The 6,111-nt window shown below is 38.1% G+C and overlaps 1 protein-coding gene across 2 annotated transcripts in view; it reads left to right on the top strand.

The window, feature by feature from the left end:
• The window catches only part of NEBL (nebulette), a 380,625-nt gene that overhangs the window by 50,820 nt on the left and 323,694 nt on the right, over window positions 1-6,111 (top strand). The gene's annotated exons all lie outside the window — the stretch shown is intronic.

The raw sequence follows: 6,111 nt of genomic DNA, 5'->3' as shown, positions 1-6,111 counted from the left end.
GGGGAACTATAGATTGAATGAAGTCGAAGATACTGATATGAAGGAGAAGGAAGAATTTGGATGATTTGGATAGAGGGGAGCAGGGTGGGGAGAAGAAGAGTTCCAGGCATGGGAAATAACATCGGTAAATTAAAAAATAAGGACTAAGTGGTGGAAATTTATGGAAGGCCAGGATGACTTGAGCTCAGGGCTCTTGTGACATAAAAGACTTAGTGAGCTTTTTACTAATATCTTCAGTGTATGAATAAAGTTGATGATAAAGAACTTTAAGAATATGCAGTTCTCTGTACAGATATGAAGTAGCAATTATCCTCAAATTATATTGTTGCTAGTTTAAGTATTTTAGTCTATTTGCCAAAATTGAAAGAAAATTATGAAATCACAACTACTTATATTTGCAAATACACTGGAGTGTCCGAAAATGACAAAAAGCACAGATTTACCTTTGACTTTGTACAGAGTAAGATCTAGAACAGTGAGAATCTTGGCACTTGCTGGATTTTTAAGAGTTGCATGGATTTAATATAAAGACATCCTTTGGTGTCAACCTCAAAGGGATAGTATATGTGACTCTCCAGGCCACCTGTAGAAGGCAGTCTTCATTGTTCAGGGAAAGTGTTAAGCATTGATAAAATCCCATTGATATGAGATATTTCAAAAAAATTTCTGGCTTGTTATTAGAACCAGCCAAAATGATTTTATTGAGTATCTTCTATGACCCCAGCAGCCTATGAGAAAATATGTGAGACCCCTGATTCTTGATCCTACAGAACTTATTAGGAAGATGAGAGTATTCACTGGAAGAAAATTAGGAAATAAAGACATATACAAGGAGGGAATACTTGAAGGGGGTATAAGTGGATGTCTTTGCTGATGTTCTTTCTCTCATTTCCCTTTTCCTTAGGAAATTGATCTGTCATATTTTCAACTGCTATCTCTACTGGTGACTCAAATAGATATCTCTTCTGGATTTCCTACCCATACACTGAGCATTTTTGCATCATCCTAAACTTCAGATCTCCAAACCCAAACTGTCTCTCCCAACCAGATTAAGTCTCATTTCCTTTCTGCCTTTTATATACCCTTCTAATCACCCAGGCTCAAAATCATTGACTATTTCTGCATATCTGTATATCTTTATATTTATCACTCACCATGGCCACTTATTCTGGATTGTTAGTAGATCAAGAGAATAGAGAGATTTTTAATCAAATGAGCCCAAATATACAAAGCAAGTATGGACGAGAGAAGGAAATGAAGTGACATTCTCAGGTCTCTTCTGTGGAAGACACAGATGGTAGAGTTTTGACTTAGTGGCACTGAGATAGATCTGTTTCGGGGCAAGATAGAACAATGGGAGAGATCCCGGCTGGGTGCAGTGACTCAGGCCTGTAATTCCAGCACTTTGGGAGGCTGAGGTGGGCGTATCACCTGAGGTCAGGAGTTTGAGATCAGCCCAGCCAACATGGTGAAACCCTGTCTCTATTAAAAATACAAAAATTAGCCAGGCATGGCAGCAGGCGCCTGTAATCCCAGCTGCTTGGCAGGCTGAGGCAGGAGAATTGCTTGAACTCGGAAGGTGGAGGTTAGAGTGAGCTGAGGTCACACCACTGCACTCCAGCCTGGGTGATAGAGAGAGACTCTGTCTCAAAAACAACAACAACAGGAGAAATCCTCACATTCCTTGGCCTGAAAATGTATTTGTATATACATTACCTGTTAACTTCCTTAATATTGGTATATCAAATTTTGATAGAGCTTTGCTTTCAAAGTTTTAGAAAAGCTTAGCATTGAAAGGAATTTGCATCTTTAAATTTGCATTTTCTATCACTGCGTTTTGGTATCCTGGTGGGTTTACATGCAAAACACATCTATCTCCAGACTGTCTAATGTGCTATTGTCAATTAGTGGAATGAACTGTTATGTGTTGTGGGCTGTCTTTCCCCGGTGGCATTTAAACAGAGATGGCATCGCTGTTTCAGATACTGAAGATGTGAGCCTAGCATTGGGTAGGAGATTGGACTAGCTTTCTATAACTCATTCTAAGATTAGGATTTTCTAACTTTATAGTGATTCATAAGACAATTATTTCATAATGGATTTCTACTATTATATAGTGTGCACGTGATAGGCATACATTGATTTGGACTTTTTCTATGACAACTTGGAAGGCAGAAAGTTTAGCACTTAAAAATGACGTCCAAGGGTGGCAGAGTATTTATGGATTATACTATGATTGTTGAATTAAACTAAAATAAATATTACCTTGAGTTTATTTGCCAACATTTTTGGTAGGATGGAACTCAAGAGGTAGGGGCTGCACCTTTGAAGCACTGGGATTGGCATGACCATGGCATTAAAGTGATTAATTCTCTGACAATTAGCCTAAGTTTATAAAGTTATACAGTGTTAAGGGCTCAGGGTATCTCTCCATAAGCAAGATAGAAAGGGATGGAAATAAATACCATTTTCTTCTTTGAACTGAAGCCATGTGAGATAAGGAATGAAAGAGTATAATTTTAAGGCATTTGGTAGATACTGTTAAAAAAAGTTTCATGGCCAAACATACTTTAGAATTGATCTCCTGCGGTTTTCAGTCAGGTCCAATGTTCTCAGTGTGATGTTTTCAGATGCCTCCTCTACTCCAGGGAGGAAGTCAGAAGTTATTGTATGAAGCCTGAAAATGTAGTTCCTTTAGATCCTGTGCCAGTATCCCATCATCATCTTGGGACAAAGAATATGGTAAACATCCACAACTTACACAATAGAATGGAAGAATTCCTTTGAACCAGATTAACCATAGGGAAAATATCTGCATATCTTCATAGCAGCCAACACAGAGCTGTGTGTATTTAGCACTGACTTCAGACCTCACTTGGGTGTGTGTTCTTCCTCTGCAGGGCTTAGTTCTCCATAGGGAACTTCTTCACTCTAACCCTCTTGTATAGGTGGTCCTGTTCTTTTTGTTGTTGTTGGTGTTGTCATGAAATACTTTTGAAGAGTGCCAATCCTCAATAAATATAGAAGGATGATGGGAGAGAGAACCACTATTTTATGACTGCCCTAGTAATTAATAAGTGACCTAGGTAAGAATGGCCAGCAGGTGCTAAAATCAGTGAGTGAAAGAGTGTTGAGGAATAGAATATTCTCCAAGTATCAACCCTTGGACTACTTAGTTACAAAGATGAAATACACCTTTATGATGGAGAATACTTTAAACCAGTGATCAAATTTAAACAATTTTTTTTTGAGACAGAGTCTCACTCTGTTGCCCAGGCTGGAGTGCAGTTGTGCTATCACAGCTCACTGTAGCCTTGACCTCCTAGGCTTAAGTGATCCTCCTATCTCAGCCTCCTGAGTAGCTGGGGATACAGGCACATGCCATCATGCAGGGCTAATTTTTAAATTTTTGGTAGAGAGAGGGTCTCCCTATATTGCCCAGGCTGGTTTCGAATTCCTGGTCTCAAGGGATCCTCCTGCCTCAGCCTCCCAAAGTGCTGGGATTACAGGCCCCTGTGCCTGGCTAAATTTAAACAATTTAACATCATTAGTAGAGTAACAAATTGACATCATTTACCCATTGACTTATTCTCTGCCTGTCACTTAGCATTCCTGCCCACTATGTTCCACCTGAATCGAATCATGAGAAAACAATTAGATAAATCCCCAAATGAGGTGTTATCCTCTTAAGAAATACCAGTCATTATAGACCAGAAAGGCTGGGGAGCTGTTTAAAGGAGTTTGAAGAGATATGACATCTAAATGTAGGATGTGATCCTGGATATCATCCTGGATCAGGGAAATAGCTATCAGGGACATTTCTTGGGCCATTTGGGGAAATCTGAAAATGGACTATATAAGATAATGATATTGTATCAATGGTCAATTTCCTGAGTGTGATAATCATGCATATGTAAGAGAATGTTTTTGTTTTTGGGAGATTCATGTTGAAGCATTTATGACTTAATTGTCATGATGCTTGCTACTAACTTTCAAATGGTTCGCATTTATACATATAAATTATCTAAAACATGTATGGTAATATTTATTTAAAATAAAAATGAATGTTACATATGTTATATTCAGTATATTACTCAATATAACTATATATGTTATATTAAGTATATTACAAATATTTGCTTTGTACCTGCACATATACACGTTTGTGTATGCATATAAAGCAAATATGCCAAAATGTTGGTGATTGGTGAATCTAGATGAAGGGTATGTTCATCACGCTAGTTTTGAAGCTGTTCTGCTGGTTTGAAATTTTTCAAAATAAAAAGTTAGGAAAAAAGAACTTTGTGTTAGAGATGAGATAGATACAATAATCTTACAAGATTGTTGTAAGAATGATTGAGATGATGTGTATGAAAGTGCTTTGTAAGCTGTGAAAGTAGTGTCTCTAAGCCTCTTTGTGTTTAGGATGTAACTTGTGCTGAACTATAACACCCAATGTTGTATTTTGGGTTGTAACTTGTGCTGAAGTACAACATCCAGTGTTTGTATTTTCTATGAATGACTATGGATTCATAGGAAAGAGAAATTTAATCAGTGGCTTTATTAAGACTCATTTCACACATATGTAATTTAGAAAAAGAAAACTGACTCCGTTTCACTGAGATTCATATAGTTCTGCCCATGGCATATCTAGAACAGTGTCTAAATACATCTAACAAATAATAGGTTGTTTTTTTCAGTAAAGAAACAAAATTTCACTTACTTTTAATGCTCATTTAGCCAGTTGCATTTATGGAAAATCTTTCCCCAGAGGTTGGAAAACGAGCAAACAACAGCTTTAATATAAGTCAATAGAACATTAAGTAGAGAAAAGCTCAGAGTTGCATGCTGTGCTATTATCTTGTGATAATTTCAATTTAGGTTTCTTTTTAAGTATGCGTTCAGGATTTTACTGTTAGACTAAATGTAAAATGGAGTCTATGTCTGTGGAGTACTGACATGAACCTGGAGAGTGAACATTTTGCCCCTTCTCAGGGAAGCAGGTCAAAATATCTGTAAAATGGTGACATTTTGATCCTGACTGGAAGACAACCATGTTGAAAGAATGATAAGGAAGGGATTATGGAACAACAAACATAACTTGTCAGCTGGAGGAGATGTTCCTGTCAGGCAATGAACTTGACGAATTTCTTCAGCTAGTATAGACAGTTCAGGTGTAGGCTGTAGTTTTCATTGGTGGTGGCTGTGGGGTGCTACATCAGCCGGACTGACACTAGGTTGCCATCTTTCTCAGTGGGCACATGAGGAAATCATGATGATGGCTATGTTAGCGACCATTAAGTAATTATTCTGCACTAGGAGTGATGTTCAATGCTTTCTGTGTATTTTCTGTTAAACCTCACAATATCCCCGAGGTTGGTAAGAAATATTTCTAATATTCTTTTTCTTTTATAGATTAGGTGGACTCAGGTTAGATAACTTATGTAAGGTCATACAGATAATAGTGGCCAAGTTGCTACTTGAACCCAGGTTGTGTGACTCTAGAGCCTGTTTTATAACCACCACGCTATACTCAACTGATTCTCTAAAGTTGATATTTGAGAGAACAGATGACAAAGATGTGAAGGCTTTTTAGCTATAGAGAGATGCGTTCCGCAATGATTGGGGAAAAGGGATTGGAATTACTCTCTCAACATAACATACTAAGAATAACTAAGCAATATATAGGACCCAACAGTTGTCAGACATTAGACAAGCAGCACAGACAGTGACCTTTCGGAGAAGGCAAACAAACGAGATTGTTGCAGCTTGCTGCCTGGAGAGAGTTCTAGGCTGAGGCACAGGAATACATATTATATTTCTAGACATGTAGCAGAGCCCAGGAATTACCCTGAGTTGAGGAGACACAGTTCAGAGGTTGGAGAGGCTATGGCTGCTAGAATTCACAAGGCCAGATCTTGGTTAGAAGAGACCTAACCAAGGGTAGGAGAAAGAGAGAGGCAACTCTAGAGATCTGTTGAGTTTTCAGTGAAGAAACTCCCCAAAGCCAGAAAAAGACACAGGAGACAATCAAGAATTGGGTGGAGTCATCCAGGAGCTCAATAGTTTTTTTTTTTTTTCCCTTATCACCCAGAGTGGAAAGACCCTGGT

Source organism: Chlorocebus sabaeus, chromosome 9, assembly GCF_047675955.1.
Source record: "Chlorocebus sabaeus isolate Y175 chromosome 9, mChlSab1.0.hap1, whole genome shotgun sequence".
Classification (NCBI taxonomy): domain Eukaryota; kingdom Metazoa; phylum Chordata; class Mammalia; order Primates; family Cercopithecidae; genus Chlorocebus; species Chlorocebus sabaeus.
This window is presented reverse-complemented; position numbering and strand designations above follow the sequence as displayed.